A 25,482-nucleotide genomic window follows, 5' to 3' on the forward strand; every position below is an offset into this window, starting at 1 on the left:
TCGATCAGTTGTAGAATTTTGGAACACGTATTATGTTCGAATATAATGACTTGTCTGGAGACTAGAAATCTACTCTATAGGAATCAGCATGGGTTTCGAAAAAGACGATCGTGTGAAACTCAGCTCGGGCTATTCGTCCACGAGACTCAGAGGGCCATAGACACGGGTTCACAGGTAGATGTAGTGTTTCTTGACTTCCGTAAGGCGTTCGATACAGTTCCCCAGAGTCGTTTAATGAACAAAGTAAGAGCATATGGGCTATCAGACCAATTTTGTGATTGGATTGAAGAGTTCCTAGATAACACAATGCAGCATGTCATTCTCAATGGAGAGAAGACTTCCGAAATAAGAGTGATTTCAGGTGTGCCGCAGGGGAGCGTCGTAGGACCGTTGCTATTCACAATATATATAAATGACCGTGTGGATGACATCGGAAGTTCACTGAGGCTTTTTGCGGATGATGCTGTAGTATATCGAGAGGTTGTAATAATGGAAAATTGTACTGAAATGCAGGAGGATCTGAAATGAATTGACACATGGTGCAGGGAATGGCAATTGAATCTCAATGTAGACAAGTGTAATGTGCTGCGAATACATAGAAAGAAAGATCCTTTATCATTTAGATACAATATAGGTCAGCAACTGGAAGCAGTTAATTCCATAAATTATCTAGGAATAGGCATTAGGAGTGATTTAAAATGGAATGATCACATAAAGTTGATCGTCGGTAAAGCAGATGCCAGACTGAGATTCATTGGAAGAATACTAAGGAAATGCAATCCGAAAACAAAGGAAGTAGGTTACAGTACACTTGTGCGCCCAGTGCTTGAATATTGCTCACCAGTGTGGGATCCGTGCCAGATAGGGTTGATAGAAGAGATAGAAAAGATCCAACGGATAGCAGCGCGCTTCGTTACAGGATCATTTGGTAATCGCGAAAGCGTTACTGAGATGATAGATAAACTCCAGTGGAAGACGATGCAGGAGAGACGCTCAGTAGCTCGGTACGGGCTTTTGTTGAAGTTTCGAGAACATACCTTCACCGAAGAGTCAAGCAGTATATTGCTCCGTCCTACGTATATCTCGCGAAGAGACCATGAAGATAAAATCAGATAGATTAGAGCCCACACAGAGGCATACCGACAATCTTTCTTTCTACGAACAATACGAGACTGGAATAGAAGGGAGAACCGATAGAAGTACTTAAAGTACCCTCCGCCACACACCGTCATGTGGCTTGCGGAATATGGATGTAGATGTAGATGTAGATGTAGATGTAGATGTATGCCATCTCTTGACATTAAGAGCAACATCGAGTGGTGTGTGTAAAACGCGAGCACAGTAACGAAGGGTTAATAAAACTACGGTAAAAAAACGAATACTTAACTACATTTGGCATCTCATTTGGACTGCACTGACCAAAAAATTCAACGAAGATGTAAACGCAAGCAACGCCTGAAGAGAAGCTTACAGGCCTGGAAAAGAAATGCTTTTTAAAAATTAGCTTCAAATCGTGATTGTTGGTTCAAATGGCTCTGAGCACTATGGGGCTTAACTTCTGAGGTCATCAATCCCCTAGAACTCAGAACTACTTAAACCTAACTAACCTAAGGACATCACACACATCCATGCCCGAGGCAGGATTCGAACCTGCGACCGTAGCGGTCGCGCGGTTCCAGACTGTAGCGCCTAGAACCGCTCGGCCACCTCGGCCGGCTGAGTGTTTGTTCTGTGACTTAATTCCAGATAGAATGCAGTCGCTGTCGAAATATGGCAATGGACAAATTGAAAATGTTTTTCTTGGAAATGGCTAGGCACACGGGCATGAATTTTTGACTGCAGATTTTATTAGGCATAAAAATAACGATGCAGTCTGTGAAAAATTTGTCTCGACTTGAAGGAGGTTCATAAACACCAGCACACGCTGCTATAAGGTACTATGGACGTTTTTAAGCCGTTTTCAAAAGGTATTGCGAACTTACCCCCCTACTTCTCGTTGCTGTTTTTCCTCCTGCCTTTGCTTAAGAAACTTACAGCTTATTATTCATCATTGCCCTCATTTATTTTATTGTGTGGTGTACAGACATCGGTGGGTTTTATTTAGCCTTTTAATTATCCTGATTATATAACTTAGGCTACCTTTTTTTTGGGTGTCGTGACTAAGGACGGCATAGTTTTTCTTTTATTATTTCTGTCAGCCTAAATAAATAAAGCAAAAGTTACTAATTGAATTCCCTTTTGTTATTTACTCATAGTTAATATAATGATATTCACCGCTCGCAGTACCTGTGCAGAGTCAGAACAAGCAGAATAGAGGGGGCCGAGTTTTTGCTTTTGCCCAAAATTAATCATTTAAATTTTCCTATGTATTTCATTATTATTATTGTTATATAATTCACATAAGACGAGATGGCTTGAGGTTACTATCACCTCAAGAACACTACAGGAAATCAAACAAGAAAATTGTATTTATTTCATATGTGTTCTGATCTTGTATAAAACTTCCGATAATACCATTTACTTACGTTAAACTTCTAATAATAGCATTTATGTCCGTTAAAACTTCTGATAACAGCATGTAATTGAGTTGAAATGTAAGATGAATCATTTCTTTACTTTGCTACATATTATGGTTCCCAGTTGAGAGTTTATGTGGTCTCCTGTAATTACTGTTAGGGTGTCACACTATTAGGTAATGGAGCAAGGGTTACAGATAAATGGTGAATAGTGCTCGTTAAACTCCACTCTCATTAACATGTAAAATACTCTATAGATTAATCGCTATGCTCTAATTACTGGTATTAAGTGGCCGACAAGGCATCCGAGACTAGTGGAATGTCGACCCGTTTGGTAAATTTTTTTACAGCATGTCACTGGAGCGGCCTCTGTGAGGGCAAGAATTCATTTAAATTGCTCTAATAAGGACCTGATTGCTGTTTAATTTTACTTATTGCAACCTAAGGTGTTGATGACCACACCACAAAAATAGCCACTATCACTCTAGTAATTCATCAGTCCCCACTAAAGGCAACAACTGGAGTTACATGCATTGATATTCTCTGTTTTCTTATAATCTCTACTGAATCAAAAATTAATGTTTACCTTACAACATCGTAGTTACCAAATCAATGCAAACACACAGTCAGTTTAATACACGGTAGTAATAAACTGGAGATCACTATTATACTATTCACTATAATACTATCGACCGCTAAACCTCTGGATTGTGCACAAGGCATGCGTAACCACACGTAGGTAACCATTTGGTACTACCACTCATCACAAAGAACAGACCTAAGATAATCATGATAAAACAAATCACATCATTGAGCAACTATCACCTTTCACAACTGTTATACGTCGGTAGGGAAATACGCTAGTGAGCAATGACCACTGTGAGGACTGACGCATTCCCAATAGGTGCAAAGAAAACTGGGCGTAAATTCAACAATTAATTACAGAGAATTATGTTATTTTAATTTAAAATCCGTTAAATAATTAGTACATCAAATATTCTTACTGGATTCCCCTCCCCCACAAACCCCCTCAACTTCTGAAATTTATTGTTCGTTGTCAACATGTGTTACGAACCGTTACGCAGTCTCAAGCTACAAAGAAAAACCCTCGAAATACCAAAACTAACTCCTTTAAACTTCTCAGGCTGATTTAAGATCTGTTAAATAATTAGTGTAGCAAAGATTTTTGCTGGATTCCACCAATATCTGAACTTAACTGTTACCAACACGTGGTACGAACCGTTAAGCAATCTCAAGTTCCAAAGAGAAGCCCGTGAAATAACGAAATTAATCACGTTAAACTACTCAGATTATTTTACCACACATATAGCAAACATCCATAAGTGACTGAAAAGTAATTAATCTTGAAGTTAAATATCTTAAGCCACTTACAGACTTCTGCGCCAAGAGCGCCCAGCAGTAGCATTGAAAGAAAAGATCGTCAATTCCAACAAAAACTTTATGAAATCGTACATAACAATAAATTATTTTGCTCGATGTTTTTACTGAGAAACATTTAAGCGATTTGCTAAATGCAAATGTGACACACTAGGCCAGTGCCACTCTTAGCTGTGCACTTCCAACGAGCTAATCGGTCGAAAGGGAAAAAAAACTACGTTTTCAAGCCTTCCACTATCAAAGGTAACTTTAACAAGCACTTTATGAACGGTATCAAGGACACCTGTCGTCGAGACACCTGCAACCCTGGGACCTCCGCCTACCAGGAGAGGACCATGGCGAATCCTGGGGCCAACGTCTCCCAGTTTTGAACCACTGCTCGGAAGACGCCTCCCACTGGCTGGGCGACACCCTCCCTCTGCACTATCAATACTTGGGGAAGTGCTCTGCTCGTTTCTTTGTTCAACGCATCCCATTTATTAGCATTTCCATATCCTGGTGGCTGTGGAGCGACGAGATCTTGACTTGTAGCTTCTCATCGTGCTAACATTAACTACTATAATCAGTACCATTATCATCCTCAATGCCTCAAATGAAGCGTACTGCCAGTACCAGTCTGATACAGACCTTTTACAGAGGTTCCCCTGCTGCTGACCATGAATTTGGAATACAGGTGCAAATGATGAAATGTAGGAGACGAGCCAAGCAAATCATGAAAGTAAAAACGAAAAGTGGGATTGAAGTATCTAGTGACTCTGAAAACCCAGCTCATGCAACAGGGTAACATTAAATGTACACTGATGTGACAAGACTCATGGCATACCTTCTAATCTCTCCTTTTGCCCAGTGTAGCACAGTAACTCGACCTGGCATGGACTCAACCAGTCGTTGAGAGTCCCTCGTAAAAATATTGAGCCATGCTGCCCCTACAGCCGTCCATAATCGTGAAAGTGTGGCACAAACTGACCTCTTAATTATGCCCCATAAATATATGATGGAATTCATGTCGCATGATCCTCGTGGTCAAATCATTCGCTCGAATGGTTCAGAATGTTCTTCAAACCAATTGCGAACAACTGTACCTCGGAGACGTGACATCGTTGTTTGGGAACATGAAATTCATGAATGGCTGCAAATACTCTCCAAGTAGCCAAACATAAATATTTCCAGTCAATGATCAGTTCAGTTGGACCAGAGGACACGGTCCACTGCATGTAAACACAGCCCACTTCATTATAAGCCACCACCAGCTTGCACAGTGCCATGCTGACAACCTGGGTTCATGGCTTTATGTGACCTACGCCACACTCTTACCTACTGCAATCGTGACTCATCTGACCATGCCACGGATTTCCAGTTGTCTAGGATCCAATCGATATGGTGATGAGCCCAGAAGAGGCACTGCAGGCAATAGTAGTGGGGCGAAGCTGGTACCACCCCAATTTTGAGCAGGACGTCATGGGTTTTCTGCTGCCAGCATGTGGATCCCTTCCCCCTCCTCTCCCCCCTCTCCTCTCCCTGTCCCCCTCCCCCAACTGTCCTATTGGCGGAATTTTCTTATTTTGGCAGGATTTTCTAATTTTGGCGGAATTTTGAATTTTGGCGGTAAATTCAAAAATGTTGAGAATTTCAAAAATAGCGGGAATCTCTTTGTCCCAAGGGTTTTCTGGCGTCCCAACCCTCCACCCCACACGGTAATTTTTGGGAAATTCACAATGGTGGTACCCTTTCTGGGACTCGAGCCCTGGCACATACACGTATTCTCCGTAATTTGGACACTGCTTTAAGAAAAGTTGGTTATCCACACAATGCAATGTTTATGACGTTATATCTCGTGAACTACGCATCGTAAAATGATATAATTTCACATGTATATTCAGTGCTATATGTGAACACTAATGGAAAACACATTGCAATAGATTATAAAATTAAGTATAGATATAGATATAAATTAAAATGTTATGCCTGATGCGGATATTTCATTGCATGAGGAGTGAAAACGAGATAAGCAACTCAACTCAACTGTGTGTGAAATATTATGGGACTTAACTGCTAAGGTCATCAGTCCCTAAGCTTACACACTACTTAACCTAAATTATCCTAAGGACAAACACACACACCCATGCCCGAGGGAGGACTCGAACCTCCGCCGGGACCAGCCGCACAGTCCATGACTGCAGTGCCTGAGACCGCTCGGATAATCCCGCGCGGCCGAGGTAAGCGAAAAACTTTTATTCCTCTCGTAATTTTGAGGGAGGATATCCGCAAGATAAATGTTTCGAGAAGCCTTAAGATCACGTGAAAATTTGTTGCAAGTCAATAAGCAGTCTCATTAAAATACTGGGTGAATATATTCCGAGGAATTTGCAGGTCGTGACTTGCGGTAAGTCACAGTTTCTAACATTAATACTTGAGTTTTATTGAGTGAAACTTTTAATACGTTCACGACAACACTGACAATTATTGCGTCTCCCGCTGTTGAGTGGCTCGTGTATTCAAACACGCTAGGCTACCATTTTAATATATTGACCTTTTATTTTGAAAGTTCGTTCTTTTGAGACAACAAGAAATCACGTAAAATAACTTTACACTAAATTAATCAAAGGTTGTGTGACATCCTATTTGCTCAGAAAGCTCTCACATTGAAGGGTCACACAGAATTATTGTTTTCACAGCTGTTCGTTTCGTCTGGCTGACTTTCTATACATCACACGTTAGTGTGTTGCTGGTAGCATAATTGGCAGAGTCGTTTCACAAGCCAGCGTGAAACGTTTTGAAGTAAGATTACAACTGTTAATGAATAGATTGTGACATCATTTCACATATATAAATTCGTTCAGTGACCATACAAAATACTGAAAATTAAAATTTTTATTGCCCCCGGAAGCTGTTAGAGAGACAACCTGGAGTGGGACAGGGTAACAGATTGAGTCATTTAGTAATGTAGATGCCCCGCCGACCGACATATCTGGTCGTCTCCAAACCAACTACCGAACCATGTTTCAATAAAATGGCGTTATTTAGGTATTTTTAATAATGACTGATTGTGTGTAACAGCTGTGATCCCCTGCCTTCCTCGTAAACTTCTAGAACATTATGATAAAATTTTCACATACCCAGGGTGTACCAAAAACAATGCGATAAATTAGGAGGGCTTGTAGAGAGCGCCTCGAGGAACAAGCCGGGCACAGGAACCCGTGTCCGAAAGAGTCATACAAGACTGCTACAGAGCGTCGAATATTCGGGCCACTAGGGCACCCCTTCGGCAGCAAACGTAACCTCGTACGCTTGCGGAGCAAAGGCGAAATGTTTGTTATTCAGTGATCGCGACTGATTACCACAGTCGCCACTGGCGAAGATGGAGCTAGCTGCTGCGTAGAAGGTCTTGTCTCCTATGAATGCAGTGGCCCACTTGTAACACTCCGGTTTAATCTACTGACTTATCCCGCTCGATCGGGATCTGATAGCAGCCCAAATAGATAATAATTAATGTGACCGTGTACCTAATGGGCTGGCAATCGGATTGGACTGCTACGGAGATGTTACAGTCCATTTTGTCCTTCTCAAATGCTGTAATAAAGAAATGTCTGTGCCAAGAAGAACGACAACACAGCTTCATTAATCAACAACCTATATTCATCACAAAAACGCAAAGTAAGGAGACAGCCACTGCCTTCGTCGTACAGAATTAGTAACAGCTAATCTCAGCACAGGTCCTTTCGTTATCCATTATAGTCACACGCAATTTCAATCACTGTAATCCAACACTGCAATCCAAATAATGCCGGCGCGGTAGACGCGTAATTACAAATATCGGCACAAAAATATCACTGATCACTCTATTAATTATGCTTTTTCACTTTCCCGTATATTTCTAACACAAAGGGGTTAAACCACGGCGATGGCCACTCCCTTTGTCCGTACGGTCTTGCATTCCAGCAACAGACCTCCACCCGGCTCGGCCCGCAGCGCGTACCACACTACTGTCTCAACACTCGCTCTCGCTCTCGCAACCCGACACACACTATCGATTGTTTGTCCTGTCGACCTGTGCTGTCGCAAACTTATAGTAAGGGCCTACGGACCCCTTACACACTGCCTCGGTGGATGACGGTTCCGGACAAGTGTTTTCATGTGCAGTTTATTTTTCTACTGTGTACGGAAAAACTTTGCAGATTTTAGAGAGTTCCAGTGGAAAAAAACTACAGATGGAAACCCATATCCACAACCGTCATCCACTGAGGCAACAAAAATCGTATTCTTATGCACCAGGTAACTCCATCTTCTTCAATAGGCGATCGTGTCAATCATTCGTGATCACAAAAAAACAAACAACATTACGAGACGTTCCGCCTACGGTTCGTAAGTGTACAATCACGTTTTCTTTCTAGTTGCAGGAGCCGGCACCTATAACTTCGACGCTCTGTAGCGTCATTGGATGACGTTTCTGAACACTGTTTCCTGAACACTGTTTCCTACCCTCGGTCTGTTTCTCAAGACACCCTCGATGTTTGTCGCTACCTTTTTACGACACCCTGTATAAAAAAAAAGGACAAGAAAATTTAAATAACAAAATATTCATTAGGATATTCAGCCGAACACTGATCTGTAAATAAGGAGGTGCTGCATCTATTTTACGTGATGCATTACACTCATTTCGATCCATCACAATGGTAACAATGCCTCATCACATGAAGTCCATACAGCAAAGAACAAACAACTATGCCCTCTCTCTGTAGAGAACCAGGAATCGCAATAGAAGTGTATGTCCCAGTGCTCGAAAACCCATGTATCACATTCGAGCTGATAGTGGAAAAAATGGTTGAGCCATAGACCAGATTCCAACACGTCGCACGACATTTTAGACACGACGAAGATTACCGCTCGCCAGTTCCGCTACTGCTCACACCCATTTGAAAAGCCCACCAAACAGACAGCAACGGAAACGTTACCGCATTGTGAGGACAATCTAGATATCCTTAGCCGCCTAGTCACCGTTGACGAGTACTGTGTGCCTCTAGACGAAGCAGCAGTGCAAGCAGCAGAAATACGCTGGTTCACCACTACCGAAAAAGGCGAAACCCAGCCGTCATCCATCAAGATGTTGGCGAGTTATTTTGGCACTACCATGGTACAGTGCTAACAGATTATGTTCATAAGGGCAACCTGTCACAGGAGCATATTACGAAAATCTCCTGATGAGCTAATTGATATTCGCGGGCAATTGCCCAAATGGTCTTTTCACGCAGTGACATTCTGCTCGGGACACAGTCATACATGCTGTTTCTCTGGGATATCAAATTTTGTGTCACTCGATTGCGTGCCCGGTGATTTTTGCAGTGGACCGTTTCCTGTACGATCAAAATGGGGACTTCTACAACGAAGGCCTTCGTCAACTCATACGTCGTTGGAAAAAATGTCACAGTGAAGGGTGAATACCTGCAGGGAATCCCTTAAGTGCGAGGTCGCCAGTTTAATCTTTAGTAAGGCTCATTTGAAAATATTGTGTTAACATTTGAAAATATTGTTAACCATCAAGATTAAAAGTCAGCATAACTGTACGAAAGCGTTGACGCATTGATGTTAGTTGACTTTCATACATCTCTATAGGTACCTCTTATTTCCAGGTTTCCTTTCATATGCATTTCCTCTTCAGATCCCGACTGTCGGAGTTGAAAATAAATTCCTTACTGAACGATGCTACAAGTTTGTTTATCGTCTCGTCTACAGAGGGGCCGAGCGGAGACTCTTCTGCATGAAGAGAGGATGGCAGCTTAGATACCTGTAAAGCGTCTCCGACGCTAGTAAAACACTGTCTTATTTCAATTATTTACTAACCAAGTTTACAGTCGTCTCGTTCCACACCGGCCTTGTAGCCAATGCCTCATTTAGCTGCGTGTTGGGTTCTCGCTGATGGCCGATTTCCTAGCTGAAGTTCGGTGCTGTTAGAATTCCGCGATTTCGTGTTGTCGGAAGACAATCAGCTTCTTCATCAGCAATGGTAAGCGGCGAACAGGTGAAGACTGTCATCTCATGTACATCTTAGGCTGGTTCGTAGACTGTTCTCGAGTATCTAGGCATAAATTCCCTACAGCGTCGTAGCTATGGCATCTAGTTCCATTACTGTGAACGCCATCGATCCCAATGATCAAATCCTTCAGACCTGAAGAGCTCGACTATTTAAAGAGAGCTAGCTTGTGTCTATGACGCGATGCTCGGTTCATGAAGACCGCATGTGTCCTAATTCTGCTATATTTGCTCAACAGGCTGGCAACTGCTGTATAGGTTTTCTCATATTGGTTCCTATGAAGCAGGTACAGTTTCTTTCGACATCTCCTAGGAACTAACGAATATGCGTGTCACGTTTTCCGTTGGTTTTTTGTCCCATGCTGTTTTCTGATGAGCTCGTCCCCCCACCCCCACCCCCACCCCCCTCTCTCTCTCTCTCTCTCTCTCTCTCTCTCTCGGCCCATTGTTGTAACTTTTGGAGACCTGGCCCACTTGCGACATACGTTTATGTCCTGGTCCTGTGTTTGCCTCTGGCGTAACCGCACTTTGTGATTTTCAACCCATTACTATTGTGTGCCGTAACACATTTACGAATTTTCGGGCCGATTGCTCAGTTTACTGTGCTTCGTCAAGTTTTGTTCTAAATTTCGTTATCTTACGCTTTCCAACTCTGCATCACTGTTTGAAGTTATACAACCATTCGCTGCTTCCTTTGAAATCATTGTAATCTATGTCACGTGCAATCTGATGTGCGTAACATAATAGGTCACTATCATGCACAACCTGTATAAATTGTATCGAGCATCCTTGAAACGTGCAATCACTAGTTTTTGTAACAAGTTCGTCTTGTCTTCTCTTCTCCTTCACGATCGTATCGCTCCTCACTTATCAGAAATGTGTTCATAATAGTTTTTTTTTTTACTATGCTGTAGATGATCTCTCATTTACGTAATTATCTTTAGTACCCGCCGTTTGAATAATGATTGCCCTTTACTATGTTCCACTTGAGATGGGATTTGTGGCTACTTGGCCGACAAAGGATACAGGACTACATGTCTCGACACCTATTTTCCACATAATCACCAGCCAATTGGATACATTTCTACCACGATGAACAAGTTTTCTGAAGCCATCGCGGAAGAAGTCAACACTCTGTTTCGGTAACCACAGCCTCACAGTTCTCTCTGCGTCTTCATCAGACGCATAATGATGTCCCCGCAGATCGTTTTTCATTATCGGGAACAGATAGAAGTCAGACGGTGCTAAATATGGGCTCTATGGAGAATGCCGTACGGTGGTGAGAATCAGTCTCTGAAGTTCTGCTGTGGTGGCACGTGAAGTGTGTGGTTTGGCATTGTCGTGCTTCAAGAAAACATCCCTTTTCCTTTCGGACCCTTGTTAGCCGTCGCTTTAGAGTTCGCAGCGTTGCGATGTAACGCTCTGAATTTATTGTTGTTCCGCGATAGAGGAAATCAACATGGATAACACCATCTGCGTCCCAGAACACTGTGGCCATGATTTTTCTAGCTGAGGCCTGCGTCTTGAATTTCTTTTATTGGTGCGAGTCTTTGTGTCGATAATCCGTAGACTGACGTTTCGTCTCAGGGTCGTAATTGTGTACCCACGTTTCGTCTCCTGTCACAATTGAATGGAGAAAGGCGTCACCTTCATTCTCGTAACGCGAGAGGAGTTCCTGGCAAATTTCAAATCTGTGCTCATTCAATTCAGGAGTCAGCATCCTGGGTACCCGTCGTGCACAGATATTCCGATAGCCAAGCAAAGTAATAATCTGACTCACACGTTTTTGTGAAATGCCGATTGTGATTGCAGTTTCTCTGAGTGATACGACGATCGTTCTGAATCAGTCTGTCAACATTTTGTTTGTGAAACTCGGTGGTTGCTGTCACAGGACGTCCAACTCTTTCTTTGTCACGCAGGTCAGATGTTCCCGCCTCAACAGCTTTAAACTTACTAGCCCAACGACGCACAGTACTCATATCAACACAATCACCATAAACTGCTTTCATTCTCTGATGAATCTCCTTTGGAGTGACACCTTCTGCTGTCAAGAATGTAATAACTACAAGTTGCTTAAATCGCATTGACCGACTATCTGCGCAGTGTTCCATACTTTACACTTTAACAACACAATCGTTCAATGCTAAGGCTTCCCGCCAACTGGAGCTGAAAAGAAGAGGCTACGGAAAAAGCCAGTACCTGCCGCATACCAATGGTGCCAACTGTTCAAGAGCTACGAAGGTGGAGGCATTACTTTTCAGTCAACCCTCGTAATATCACTTTCACTAGTTAACACCGGCATCATCATCATTGTAAAACTCATGTACATTATCCGCACAGCCGTCCGTATACGGCACCACACATTCCACTGACTGATTTTCAGAAACGCTAATACTCCATCTGCAACTTCTTTCTCACTCTGCGAAATTCCTGAGGTTCCTTTCTGACAAAATATCAACTTCGGCAACTGTTGTTGTAGGTGTGACGTACTGTACGCTTTGTTTGTCGTCACCATTTCTCTGCTTTGTATCAATACCACTAGCACGGTAGCACTGTCGTGAGTTACTCGTCGACTAAGCAGTTCAACTATGCTCCGTAGCCTCACGCTGTGGTCACCACTGGATACCTTCGGTCCCGTCCCCTGTGGCCATTTGCATCCAATATTATGATTGCATCGTAGCAATATGTGGGGCGTCGAATTGCGTGAACAGCGTAGGTCTTTTGCGACCTCGCACTCAACGGGTTCCTCGTTGGATAAGGACAATCCCAACGCCTATATTTTACGGTTTCAACTTGATTTTTTGGGGTTATAATTAAAGCTCTTCAATTGGGCGTCCCAGACGTACCGTTTGCGTCTGGTAGTGAGGGGGGCGGTTGTGTGTATGCGTGCGTGACTGTTATTCTGCCGCGCAGCTGTAAAACAGTCTGGGTAATACACTACTGTAGCTCTTCGTTTACGAGTTCATTAATATACCGCAGATCGTAATAACTTTTGCTTAAATTCTGGTTTGTGGTTCTCCTTGTTATTAAGTACGCACCGCTGCCACATAAATGAATATTATGAAGAGCTTCCGTTCGCTAAAGGATGAGATCCTGAAAAACTACGTGGCTCGAATATTAGTGGCATTCCATCACAATACTTCGCTTAATTTCTTTTCCTGCTGTCGGGAAAAGTAAACGATATTTTCCCCTTTATTAAAAGTAATTTTCATGTGTCACCTCTCCAATACCACAAGCGCACTAACAGCCTACGCTTCGAAATTCTGTAGGTATTCGAGAGATATTACTTTTCCTTGCCCTCAGTTAGCTCTCGAGCGCAAATATCATAACCACATCCCTTTCCAGACATCGGAAATGACATGGAATCAATAAAGAACGTTAGCCGATTCTCGAAACAGACATCTGTGTAATATCAACGGTGCAGAAGACAGCACAGATAAATAAAGCTCTTTAGCAGTTGATCCATAGACATTTACGTCACCATAAGTACAACAACAGGTTGTGATGGTTGAGAGTCTCATACTTATCGTATGCCTCCAAGGTCTCAATTTAGGAAATTAACGCATGAACAGAGATGTTGCTTTGTGTAATAAGAATAACACTAGTTCATGAATGGAGGGAGATGCCCAGTGTTTAAAAAAAAGTTTTATGATGTGCAGGAGAAATGGTTTCAAATACCCGTGGGGCGTACTAATTTAGGTTTCCTCGTGGTTTCCCCTATTCAGTTAAATCCAGTGCCTAGATCGCTCATTCATCAAGACTACCATCAAGTTCCTGCCAAATTCTGGTTCCTCCGAGCTAGTGCTCTGCCACTAGTGATCGAAAATTCGACAAGTGTCATACATTTCTTTTCTTGTTTAATGTTTCAGAAGCATGTAGTACTTAATTTCGTAACTAGTATAGGTATATGTACAATCTGTTTTGTTGGGAGGCTGCTACATCACACTCGAACGCACACCATGTTTATGATACGTAGGAAAGTGCTTGTAACTCGTATTTTGCGTAACAGCTGGGAGACCATAAGACGAAAAAACTCATGACAGGACGCTTAAGTTATTATACTTTACTTGTAAGTGAGTGTGATTTACAGAAGACTTAATGACTTCGGAGCTGCCGTACTACGATGTGATTAAAATTAGACTGCCCAACAGAAATAAAGGCTAACTTTTTCGAAATCCCGCAATTGTCTCCCAGTGCGACGCATGAGTTTGTAATTTGGCATAAAGATGCCTACAACTTCATCCTGTTATGGTGCAAAGGCATGGTGTCTTGCGACATCACCCTCTGGCTCGACGGCGCTTTAAACAGCAAGGTATCGCCGCATGAAAGACAAAAAAAAAAAAAAAAAAAAAAAAAAAAAAGAGGCCAAAGCTCAGAAGTTCATATGAGTTGTAAAGTGGATTAATTACGTTACATTGGCACCAACTTTCACATCAGTTTTTCTTACGTTTCATCCCTTCGTTTGGCGCCTTTGCGATAGAGATCAGAAACGGGACGCCCAGCGTTGAAATAAGTTTTCTAACGAGTAGCCGAGGAAAACATTTGACACAATCGACAAGTAAAGCCGTCAGGGGGTCGCATAAAGGGCGTCAATGAAACCATCCCTTACCTTGGGTCGATGAGCCCCATACACTTGACATTTCGCAGTCCTAAACGACAGTTTGCAATGCGGTGAGCAATAGGAAGACATTGTTGACTACCTGTGATACTGCTGACACCTCCCTGAAGCTCCAGTCCTTCACGAAGGACATCCTGGGTTTGTAACCGCACTGAATGGATCTCACCCCTTTGGAATGCTGTGTGACCGCAAGATTTGCATTGGTGCACAGGGTGGAATAACTGGGGAACATTCAAAACTATCTGACGAAATTTGAACACTATCCGAAGCACAAAGAGTTTTATGCTGTTTCACGGTACTGGGTCCCTCTAAGCCCCGCAGTTCGATAACAACCTCGCTTGCACCTGGGTAGTTTTCGGGGCTTACAAGTAGGCAACCACTTAATGCACTGCCGGTGCCTTCCCGCAGACGCTTTGCACTATTCACAGGATTTCCCTGCATATGCATATTTTTAAGAGTCACAATAAATGTTGTGGGAGGGGGGGATTTTACCAGGTTATCGCCGGAATGTGGACCTTTTCTTCGCCTGTGTCGACACCTTGCTGTTTCAAGTCCCAGAGCGACGTCGTGGGGCGCCACATTTGCACCATTACAGAGGAAGTCTGCAGACACTTTGAAGCCAAATTTCAAACTTACGCGTCGCAATGGGAGAAGACTTTGAGGTTTCGGAAAAGAGAACCTTTCATTCTTTTACGCAGTGTATATAGCAATTACAACCTTAGTGATTATCTTAACGAACTAAAGACGACTCATCTATTGATATTTCACTGAACTAGACCTGAATAATACAATGCCTTACCATGAAGGATGCATATATCAAACGTCAAACTGGAAATATGGATACGCGCAGCTGCACGAAGTATGTTACAGTAACAACCGTTTACATGTAAGAAAAGACAAGGTAGCAGATTTCCGATTCATAAATCGTATTTTAATGCTCTTTGGTTATCAGAAAACATTGTTACATATCGTGTAAGGTGCATATATGTCCATAAGCAGGTGTCAGAATTGAAGAGCGGCAGGATTAGTGTCTATCGAGACTGCTACCACACATATGTGGTTGACTTCAGAACACAACACTTTCTCTAACACTAAGTGCATTCACATTAGTGTATTGTGAAGAAAAGAAATAAAAGTAATCAGCTGATTTACAGACCCATATCACTGACGTCGATTTGCAGTAGGATTATGAAACATATACTGAGTTCGAACATTACGTATTACCTCCAAGGATTCGACGTATAAACGAATAATGAGTACGAATTTAAAAAATATTGTTCTTATGAAACACAACTAGCTCTGTATTCACACGAAGTAATGAGAAACATCGACAGGGATCTCAAATTAACTCCACATTACTAGAATTCTAGAAGGCTTTTCACGACGTTCCTCTTAAATAGCTTCAAATGAAGCTCCGTGCGCCTCTGGAGTACCACCTCAGTTGTGCGACTGGATCGGTGATATACTGTCATAAATACTACTGTTCGTAGTAACTGATGGAAAGTCATATAGCAAAACAGAAGCAATATCTGACGTTCCCCACGGAAGTGACATTGTCGCTCTGCTGTTCTTTATATAAACGATTTAGTGGACAATCTGAGCAGTCCTTATAGACTGTTTGGAGAGGATTCTGTCGTTTACCGTTTAGGAAAGTCATCAGAAGACAAATTGCTAAATGATTTCGAGGAGATATGTGTATAGTGCGAGAAGTCTGAAGTCTGCCACAAGAACAAAACAAAGGAATCTGTCAAATTTCGGTTACACGATAAGCCACACAGATAGAAAGGCTGCCAATGCATAATTAAATACCGACGTATCACAATTAGGCAAAAGTGAAATTAGAATGATCATATAAAAAACGTTGTGAGTAAGGCGAGCCAAAGACTGAGTTTTATTAGCAGAACACTTAGAAGATGAAAAAGGTTTACTACAGATGCTGCCTGTACTATGATTGTCCGACCCATGAAGTATTGATGTGTGGTATTGATTCTACATTTGCGTGATAGTCGTGGGATATCGACCAACACGAGCAGCAGTTCTGTGGAACTATCAGGTGCAATCATAAGTTTCCGTTTGAGGGCTTTGCTGCAGCTTCTGTACAACGCAGCACTCCAGGATCCCATTATGATGTATTTTTATTCAGCAACCGGTTTCAACTCAACTGCAAGTCATGTTCAGGTGTACTAAGTGTTTGTGTCGAAGACAGCATATTCAACAACAAATTAATTAAGTTGAGAAGATGCGAGTCGCCGTCAGATGGAGTATAAGTCCCCAAAGTTCCCTTTATTTTACTTTCTTTCTTTATTTCTATTTCCGAGTTTTCTTTCAGCTCTTTTAATACACCCAGTCTATAATCACAGCTCTGTTTTCATTGTTTTAACTTCTAGTATTGGCGTAACATGCAAATCACTACAGTTTCTTGACTCCTGTGCTATGGTATCCTATGGCAGTGCAGTTCCCCTAACCTTCATTTTGAAAGAGGCTTCAGTTATTCTGTCTAACTTACTAACACTTCTTTTATTTTATGTATTTATTTTTGTTGTAACTCTGTCATCTTCTGTATCGTTGCCAGTAATATCACTGAGTGGCTATATACCTAACTTTGATCCATTTGCTAACTTTACGTAAGACTGATACGTATTAGAATTTTCCGTCCTATCGATCGAAAAAGTTTGACCTTATAATTCAGTAAACTCACGTTCCTGTCTTTATATTAATTCTCAGCTACCGCTTAAGCCTTATTTTGAGTATGATGTGTTGATTTCTTTTAAACGTTTTTCCTAGTACACATTTATGTCTTTTCAGGTTAGTCACATTGAATACCTTTTTTATATTCCCCAAGCTTGCAGTATGAATTCACCGGGGTATTCGGTGAGTCACTCGAACAACACAAAGTACTTAGCAAATTCGTCGTTGCTGTTGATAACTTTTCGTGAGTTGACCTTTGACAGAATTTGTTTTCTGATAGTATGCAGATTTTTCAGGTTTTTATTTGGCCAACATATTCCGCAAAAGATTTCTTTTAATTTCGTCTATGCTATTCTCGAACAATTATCTTACCACATCTTCCTACTCCCACTTAAAACTTCATGAGTTGATCACTAAGCCCTCGCATTCATTCAAGATAAACTCGAAATATTGTACATATAGCCCCCCAATATTTTCGTTCGGTAACAGTACGCTTCGTCCAATGTTAATTTGTCACAATCTCGTCCAGATCTTTTAAAGTTTGGAACTATGTAGTACATAAACCATTTGTATTGGTATGCTGGCTGGTATCATCCATCTTTGGTACTACACTTACTTTACGCGACGTATCATGAAAATCGCAATGTTCCTCTTCATTTCTGAATACATTTTTAGTCTCAAGTGCCAGTTACTACTTAGGTGAATTGAGTTAATTTTTACGAAGTTTGGTGTGTTACGAAAGCCTTCCAGACAGCTGCCGTATAATTAACTCACCAGCAAAAATGAACTTGAAAATTAGATTCTTCTCTTCATTAACAGTGTTATATTTTGGCTAAACCATTTTTAAGATAGCACTAGAATCCTCTCTTGCTTTCATAATTTGTAGTTAAGAGAAACGACATTCCGTTGCGGGAACGGTGAGTGACTAATTGCAAGGCATTATTTATTTTCTAACACAGTCACTTTTTCATGATACACTCATAGGCGGCTTCAGTCTTCAAAACCCATTTTCAGAAGCTTTGGGCGGTATTTGAAGACATATTAACACATGTTCACCAAATTCCGCCCACCGGCCCACACCATCTGAAGATGGCCTTTGAAGACCGAAGCCGGTTATCATTTCATAAAAAAGGGGACTACGTCCAAAATTTATATATATATATATATATATATATATATATATATATATATATTTGTATGTTTCGAATGTCTCTTATTCTCTGCAAACATGAATTTGAAATTGCTATAGGAATGGGTAATATCTGATTTCCGTACAGATACTATTAACGCATAGAGCTACAGATTATTCTTTTCGGTCAAATTACAGCAGCAGTCTCTTAGTTCGTCAGTTGTGAATTGATCGACAGTGCATCAGACATGACATAGCTTTGTGCTCAGTTATAAAAACCATGCACACTTGGGATAAATTCTGGTAGATAACTGCAGTGTTGTAAAACTTCCCAAAATCATTCCATAACTCTGTCTGCACATTTCCTCCTGCCCCCCCCCCCCCCAGTCCATCGCCTCCCCCTCTCTCCTCTCCCCTCTCGTTGTTCATCTCTTTCTCCCCTCCATCTCCTTATCCCTCCTATCTGTGTCCATCTTCTTTCCCCCCCCCCCCCATCTAGCCATCTGCTCCTCCTACCTACTCTCTCCACGCTATCACCTCTAACCTAATAGGAGGCCGGTGATACATCCTCCTGTCACGGAATGTGAAAACCTGTGGTCGATGAGCTGACGACGTCACAGCGTAGAATTAAACGTTCTACTTCACTGCGGAGTGTGAAATCAAGAATATGACACATCAGAATATTTCCTTATGTAGAGGAATGTGATGCGTCATATGTAATTCTTCAGGCATCCCCGGCGATCTATTGACATTTTAAAAAAATAGGACTTCTGCCGGGTGATCGCGTCGTTCTCGCACAGTATTTTGACGGCGTAACTCGCAGTCTTCTTCAGATGCTACCGAGATTGGTCCATGTGGATTGAGTACAGTATTTATGCCTGTAAGGTGCTGGTCATTCCGTTGTCGGTCCGTGCTGCATCGGGTGTTCTCCCCATGGTCCACGCCCGCCAGACGCCTCTCCCTTGGTCCTCTGGTCGCTGGTGTTCCCACTGCCGTCCGCGCCAGGCTAGGCCGGTCTCTGGGGTCGCGGTCGTCACCTGTGGTGCCTGGTGCTCTGTATCCGGGCTGTTTCCTTGGTCTCCACTTCTGTTTCTTTCTGGGCGCTTCGTAACAGGTCCGCGCCGCGTCAAGTTCAAATGGTTCAAATAGCTCTGAGCACTATGGGACTCAACTGCTGAGGTCATTAGTCCCCTAGAACTTAGAACTAGTTAAACCTAACTAACCTAAGGACATCACAAACATCCATGCCCGAGGCAGGATTCGAACCTGCGACCGTAGCGGTCTTGCGGTTCCAGACTGTAGCGCCTTTAACCGCACGGCCACTTCGGCCGGCTGCCGCGTCAAGTGTTTCGTTCGCAGTCCGCCCCGCCAGGACCGGCTCCCATGGTCCCTTCTGGCTGCTGGTGTTCCCACTGCCGTCCGTGGCCGGCTCGGCTGCTCTCTGGGGTCACGGTCGTCATCTCTAGCGTCTGGTGTTCTGTATCCTGCATGTGTTTCCTCGGTTTCCACTTCAGTCTCTTGTTGCGCGCTCCATAATCGGTCCGCCCCATATCGAGTGTTCCGTCTCTGGTGCGCCCGAGCCAGGCGCGGCTCCAGTGGTTTCCTCTGATCGCTGGTGTTTCGACCGACATCCTCGCCCGACTTGGATGTCATCTAGGGCCGTGGTCGTCATCTAGGGAGTGTCAGGACAAATCTGTAGCATCTGGTGCTCTGTCTCGTGGCTGTTTCCTCGGTCCACATTCCTCTTTCTTATGAAATCTCTATGTGTTTTGAGTTGAGTCTTCAGGAGTTAGAGAGCTGGATCTAAGAGTGTGCTGAGCTGGTATCCGATGTCATTGTTGATGTGATTTTTCGTGATCTTCATCTCGATGGACTCTTATGACACTGTCCCAATATCTTGGGGGTCTGTCCAACAACCTTGGTGTCATTGTAGTTCATCGAGTTACCGAGCTCTAGACAGTGTACTGCTATGACCGATTTGGTTGCCTGTCTAAGTCTGGTCTACCTCTGGTGTTCATACACCTGATGTCCACAGTCCTGGTGGTCTGGCCTATGTATGATACCCCACACTCACATGGTATGTTGTAAATCTCTGGCTTCCATAACCCCAGGTCGAAGTGCCTTCTGGATGTCTCTAGATCTCCATTCCTCTGTGCCAGATGGTGGCAGCCGATGGCTTGCAGGTATAAGTCAGTGCGTGTCGGTTGACGGTACATGCTGTGCCCAAATGTGCCCTCAGCCTTCCTCTTAACTAATACATCAAGGAATGGGAGCTGTTCATCCTTCTCCTGTTCCATTGTGAATGTTATATTCGGGTGGCATGAATTCAGATGTTCCAGAAAATCATCTAACTTCTCCATGTCATGGGGTCAAATGAGAAAGGTATCATCGACATATCTAAAAAAGCACTTGGATTGATATGTGGCCTATGTAAGTGCCTCCTCTTCAAATCTTTCCATGAATAGGTATAGAGGGCTACCCTTTGCCACCCCTTCAATTTGCTCATAAAATTGACCCCCATATAGGAAGTACATCGAGGTTAGTAAATGCCTTAATAAGTCGAGGAGAGCTCCATCAAACCTCTCTCGAATAAGATGGAGTGAGTTATTCAGTGGAACCTGTTAAAGAGAGACACCACATGGAAATTGAGCATTATGTCAGAGACCACAATATGCAGTTGCCTCAGCCATTGTAGGAAGTCCTTTGAATTCCAAATGTGGTGCACACATTTGCCCTTGGTGCCAGCATCTTCTTTAGGTATTTTGCAGTAGGAAGTGACCCCAAGGACAAAGTGGACAGAAAGACCAGGGCTCTGCTGAAGGAGACAGTCTGGCCTGAACAAGTCATCAAAGAGCTGCATTCCAAAGCGCCGGCACCACCTAGACTCTATGAACTCCCCAAAGTTCACAGGAATGGGGTTCCTCTTCGACCTATTGTTAGCAATATCGGCGCTGCTACCTATCCTACTGCTAAATACCTAAAGAAGACGCTTGCACCATATGTGGGCAAATGTGTGCACCACATTCGGAATTCAGAGGACTTCCTATAACAGATGAGGCAACTACACATTGTGGACTCTGACATGATGGTCAGTTTCCACGTGGTGTCTCTCTTCACTTGGGTACCACTGAATGACTCATTCGATCTTATTGGAGAGAGGTTTGATGGAGCTCTCCTCGAGTGGTTCAGGCATGTACTAACCTCGATGTACTTCCTATATAGGGGTCAATTTTATGAGCAAATGGAAGGGGTGGCAATGGGCAGCCCTCTATTACCAGGGGTTGCCAACCTATTCATGGAAAGGTTTGAAGAGGAGGCACTTACATCAGCCACATATCGAGCCAAGTGCTTTTTAGATATGTGGATGATACGTTCCTCATTTGACCACATGGCAGGGAGAAGCTAGATTATTTTATGGAACATCTGAATTCACGCCAGCCAAATATGACATTCCCAATGGAACTGGAGAAGGATAGACAACTCCAATTCCTGGATGTATTATTCAAGAGGAAGCCTAATGGCACATTTGGGCACAGTGTGTATCATAAACCGACCACACTGATTTATACCTGCAAGCCAACAGCTGCCACCATCTGGCACAAAAGAATGGAGTGCTTAAAACTCTAGTACACACAGCACATACTCTGTCAGACCCCGACAATTTGGCGATGGAAATATAACACTTACAGTTGATGTTCAGCAAGAATGGATTCTCATCTAGAGACGTCCAGAAGCCACTTTGACCTGCCAGTCAACCAGAGGATCCAGTAGAAGAGCCAGAAGAGGCGAAGAGGGTGGCATAGTTGCCAGCAGAATTCTCATGAAACATGACATGAAGAGCGTAAGTTGTCCACCCACTAATACTGAGACAATGTTGGGAAATGTAAAGGATGACCTGGGGTTACGGAAGCCAGGGATTTACAACATACCATGCGAGTGTGGGATGTCATACATCGGCCAGACCACCAGGACTGTGGACATCAGGTGTAAAGAATACCCGAGGCACACCAGACGTATACAGGCAACCAAATCGGTCATGGCAGAATACTCTCTAGAGTTCAGTCACTCGATGAACTACAATGACACCAAGCTTGTCTCACAGGCCCCAAGATTTTGGGACAGTGTCATATGAGTCCATCGAGACCAAGAGCACAGAGAATCCCACCAACCATGACGTTGGATACCAACTTAGCACGGCCTGTGCTTCAGCTCTTGAACTTCTGAAAGCTTAACGCAAAACACATCGAGATTTCACAAGAAACAGGAGTGTTGACCGAGAAAACAGCCACAAGACAGAGCACTGGACACCACAGATTATCCTGACACTCCCGAGATAATGACCATGACCCTGGAGGACGTCAAAGTCGGGTGCGGACGTCAGTCAGAACACCAGCGATCAGAAGTAACCACTGGAACTGCGCCTGGCGGGCGCGGACTGTAGAGGGAACACTCGACGTGGCGCGGACCGATTACAGAGCGCCCAACAAGAGACAGAAGTGGAAACCGAGGAAACAGCCAGGATATAGAGCAGCAGACACTACAGATGACGACCGTGACCCCAGAGAGCGGCCGAGTCGGGTGCGGACGGCAGTGGGAACACCAGCTACCAGAGAGGACTATGGGACTATGGGAGAGGCGTCTGGCGGCCGTGGACCGCAGAGGGAACACCTGATGGGGCGTGGACCGACTAGGGAGCGCCCAGCACCTTACAGGCATGAATATTGGACTCGATCTGTCCGAGGACCATCCTCAGATAGCACCTGTAGAAGATAGCGAGTTATGCAGTCGAAATACCGTGTGAGAACGACGCGAACATTCAGCATAAATCCCGTTTTTTTCAAAATGATGCGTCATAGTTTTACGTCATAAGCAGAACAAAGGAGCCACCACATTGTAAGGTGTTAAGCGTCGTATTTTCTAGTATTTTACTCTGAAATATGAGAAGCATCACAAAATCAAAAATTCCCATATTTTTTATCAAGTTAGAAGCTTCTTTCCTCTCTGCTTTCTTCTTCCTGTTTAAAACGAAACTAGATATGCACCACAAAATTTGTATGAAATTCTGTTTGACTGATGATACTGAATCAAATTTAGAAGACTGTCCAGTTCACAGTTTGTTCAGAGTCGTTGTAGCAAATCTAGCAGACTCAACAGTTTCATTTGTTTCTTCCCATCGAACAATACACAACTGTATTGTATTTTCTTACAAAGCAGTTGCTGTACATTTATCTTTATGATCGAATCATTTTGCACCAAATTTAAATTATGTTTTGAGCAATGCATAAACTCATAATTTGGAACCCGTGCTTTAATTCTTGTCTACAAACCTGAATTTTCACCACTCATACATTTAACGCCATGGTATCCTTGGCCTCTGCACTTATCCAGTTGTAATTTCAGCTTTACTAAATATTATTTTTTTAAAAAAACTCTCAGCTTCATGTCCCCTTACATGACGGAATCCTAAAAAGGATTGCTTGCTTAAAACATATTTCCATCTCGTTTTCTTAAATCTGAGTACAAATATCAGTATGTTGGTCCTTTCTTTATACGCTGGCGGTTGTGTCTACAATAAGTTAAAAAAAACGGCTCCTGTTTAACTTTACCAACGATCCGCTATAAAGCATAGTCGTTTAATAGCTGTGTCATTTGTTTCGTCCATCCCCAGTAGCTGAGTGGCCAGTGCGACAGGATGTCAGTCCTAAGGGCCCGGGTTCGAATCCCAGCTGGGTCGGAGATTTTCTCCTCTCAGGGACTGGGTGTTGTGTTATCCCAGTCATCAGCATTTCATACCCATCGACGCGTGAATCGCCGAAGTGGTGTCACATCGAAAGACTTACACCCGGCAACGTGTCTACCCGTAGTCACACGACCTTTATTTACATTTGGTTTTGAATTTGTGAGCTCAAGTTTTTTTGTTCAGGTTTTTTCATCTGAAAGTTGTGATCTCAAAAAGAGGATTATATCTGGAGAGAGGGAACGTTATAATTATGAAATCGGCACTCTATTTCCCTATTTCACATTCACCATGTCTGTGGAAAGTAATTTGACATAGAACTAATGTTCGTGTTACATGTAGTATCCCATAAATCATAGCCTGCGTTCGGTCATGCATTCATCGAAAAGTACACCAATGGTAATCCATGTTTACACATCCTGTAAGTATATATATAATGGCCTGGTGCTTCGTGTCAGAAGATTCAAGTGTCATCCTGGAGACATTTCCGCTGCTGGCTCAGAAGTCCGATGGGAGAGCCTGTAACACCAGAGCTCCATAGCTCTACTGACATAATTTTTTTTCTTTTTTGTCTGTTCTACCTTCTATCATTGCAAATATTGTTTGATTGTATTGATAGTGCTTACCGAGTGTCCTTTATTGAAAGCATATTAAAATTAATATAGCAATAGAGTGTGCTAAAATTAATATTGTTTGTTGAAAGGATCTTACAAATATCTCAATTTTGTAAAAGTTCAGAACTGAAACTGTTGAAAGTTATATTTTCATGCTTTCTAAATGCTTGCTTCACTAATGTAATAAAGTGCGTTTATTTTGCTCTACTTTATTGGTCAAGATTAAGCCCCCCCCCCCTTTGAAAGTAGTCCAAATGCTCTAAGTTACTTAATTATAGAAAGTTTCAATTACTCTTGCTATTCCTGTAAAGTTCTAATGAAAACAGTAGCTTCTTTATTCAAAAGACAGTGAGAAGTAATTTGTTAGGGAATTCCATTTAATTTTCATACTAAGTAGAAAGATGTTTACTACTGAGAGACTTAATCTATGCACAATAAGTAATTTTGCTGTGAACCAATCCATATTTCATGTCAGATAGGAATATGTTTCAAAAGTAATATGTCCAATTTACGATTCTACAGTGAATATTGTTATTGAGACCATTCAGTTTGACTAAGTCCTCAAGTTAATAGTTCACATGGTTCACATGGACTGAATGTCCTCTCCGTGGATGCTACTGGGACTGGGACGCAGATTTTAGGTGACGGCGAGTTCGCCCACTGCTCGTGGCACCCTCTTGGCCTAGCTGACTCGTTCCACAGGAGCAAAAATACACGACTTGCGGATTCAACTTGGCTGCTGGCAATTGCCGCTC

The sequence above is a fragment of the Schistocerca serialis genome, chromosome 4, assembly GCF_023864345.2.
Source record: "Schistocerca serialis cubense isolate TAMUIC-IGC-003099 chromosome 4, iqSchSeri2.2, whole genome shotgun sequence".
NCBI classification, from domain to species: Eukaryota; Metazoa; Arthropoda; class Insecta; order Orthoptera; family Acrididae; genus Schistocerca; species Schistocerca serialis.